The following is a 2,725-nucleotide window of genomic DNA, read 5'->3' as shown; positions in this document are numbered from 1 at the left end:
ACTGTTTTTCTCTCCCTGGCCTTATCTGATCTGGCCACCAAGGCCATTTTACTACCACTTCAGGGTGGAAACTCCTTTAACAGCAACAAAACAACAGCTACCATTTATTCAGTGCCTTTACTTTTCCAAGTGCCGTGCTAAGTACTCTTCACACATCACCTCCCTTGAAATCCACACAGGAATCCTACAGGACTTAGAATACCCATTTGGTAGAGGAGGAGATATTAAACTATGTTGAACACTGTCACATGCACAGCACGTATCAGAGCCAAGTCTGAGACCCTGGTCTACCCAGCTCTAATGCCCTTGTATCACTCATTCAATAAACAAACATTTGTCAGGTAACCACAGTGCATCGGGCATAGTGTTCATTGGGCATAGTGAACCCATCCCATCTGGGTTCTCCCAGGGAGCTATGAGAACACACACACATTGTCTGAAGATCAGAAAGAGTCACCTACTTGGAGAAGGAGCAGACTCGGTATATTTAGATAGAAATGTGAAAAGCACAGTGTAGAAGAAGGACCCAGCTTTCTCTGGTCCCGAGTGTCATTCTTCCTAGAGACATGCCCCAATCACCAGAGTTCAGAACATTCTTCATCTGCTTCCTTTCCTGGATTCTCTAGAGATCCAACTGTATTTGGAAGACAAAGCTTGTATGCTTTAGTGGAATTTAACAGGCCTTAGATTTGAGGTCTGAGGTTGTGTTGAGTCCNTAGGCTTGGTAAAGAACTTAGCTCAGTCCCTGGTAAAATGGATGGTAGTTATTGTCCCATGTGTAATGGAAAGCAGCTGACTTGAGGAACGGACCCTGAATCAGAATGGTAAGTGAAGGGGAGTGCCCAAATGAATGATCCATCTTCAATTCTGTCCCTCATCCCTGAGTGCAGAGGAAGGCTGGGAAAATTATGGGGAGGGCATTGCAATGCAGTGAAAATGGTGTTTGGGGGGATCAAGGATGCCTCTGTTTTATTTCCACCCTGTGATTTTAAGACATCCCTGACCATCTTTGGGCCTCATTTTTCCCTCTTGATATAAATGACTAACACGATCCCGCAGTGGATCGAATGTCCCCCACTCCAAAGTTTATGTAACTTAATTCCCACTGTAAGTGTTCTGGGTGGGAAATCCTATTATGATAACTGAAAGGTGGGGCCTTGAAGAGAAGATATCATTGTAAGGACCATGCCCTAGTGGACAGGTGTGGTTCTGAGGGCTTTAAAAGGAGAACAGGTGAGAGTCTCTCTCTCTGCTTCTGCCATATCGCAATGTGGTAACCTGTGTTGGTGAAGTCACCACCAAGGAAGATCCTCACCAGACATGTTCCCTGGGCTTTGGACTCCCAACCTCTGAAATTGTAAGCAATAAACATTGTTTCTTAAAAATTACCGTGTTTCAGCTATTTATGTAATAAGCAACAGAAACAGACTAACACAATCCCTGTGTTTTCTCCCCTGCTTCCAGGTTGTGATAATTGGTGTGGCTTAAGTCAAACGAAGGAACTACAGGATGAGGGCTCTTTCCTCTTCTCCCCAGGTATCCTGTGGCAGGAAAATATAGTATAGCCTTAGTATAAAAGGGCTTTCATATAAATTCACTAAATTTTATTAAAAATGGTGTTAACATCTTTAGTTCTTCCCCTCTTTCCCCTTTCTTCCCTGGTTTCTGCTGTTCTCTTGTCTCCTATTTCAAAAGACTCCAGAAATCCTTTCCTTGTCCAGTGCAGGCCCTTCTGATACCAGGCACCAGGTCTCCAAATTCATCCCCCTCTCTTTCAAAACCTTTAACTTCCAATGGGCTAAGCAATAATTTGTACTAAGGTGTGAATGGCTGTTCTAAATTTCCTGAGTTCATTTGTACATATATATGTATTTTCAAAAGAAGATTTTGAGATTTTAAACATGATGGCAACATTTGTAGAATTTTAGGTGTAGAGATAAAGTGACTTTAGGAACATAGAAAAATAATTTGGGGGGTACAGAAATGCATTCTTGTTCACAAAAATGTCTTCTATGGCCCAGAGCAGTCCTGAGCCCATGGAGGGCTGTGTTCTTACGAGAAGATTACTATGCAGAATTTCTCACATGATTCTTTGGAGAAAAGGTGTTCTTGTTACCATTGCAGCCTCCATAGTGAAACATCTAACATTTACGTGTTTTTTTGTTGTAAAACCATCGCAGTAAAAGGGCTCGACAATGGCCCGTTTCCATTGGAAGTCTGCATGTATGTGGGAGAGTCTGTGTAAAGACTGAAGAGAGAAAATGGTTGAGGGAGACCAACCCATCACCTCCCCCATGGTAGCCCCACATGCCAGGGGATGCATTGCAACGGCCCTGGGCACAATTGTGAGGCTGTCCACAGTAACTGTGCCCTGTACCTCTTCCAACCCAAACTTGGCCTTATCCATCTACACAGAGGTTGATATTCTTACTGCTGGGAGTAGCCTGATGTAGTGAAAATCCCAGACTTGAGATTCCAACTCAAAAGGATTCAGATCCTAGCTCTGCACTTACTACTACATGACGTTGTATAAATTTAACTTCTCTGAGTCTCTATTTCTTCATTTGTAAAATTGAGGAGTTGAACTTCATCAACTCTGAGCATCTTTCCAGATCTCATTTTCTAGGATTTGATGAGTAAGGTCTCTCAGGCTTCTGCCTCCTACAGTGAAAGCAGGACTGTCTTTGAATCTGAAAGCAGGTGCAAACTTGCTGCAATCATTTTC

The sequence above is a fragment of the Galeopterus variegatus genome, unplaced genomic scaffold (assembly GCF_000696425.1).
Source record: "Galeopterus variegatus unplaced genomic scaffold, G_variegatus-3.0.2 Scaffold9401, whole genome shotgun sequence".
Lineage (NCBI taxonomy): Eukaryota > Metazoa > Chordata > Mammalia > Dermoptera > Cynocephalidae > Galeopterus > Galeopterus variegatus.
This window is presented reverse-complemented; position numbering follows the sequence as displayed.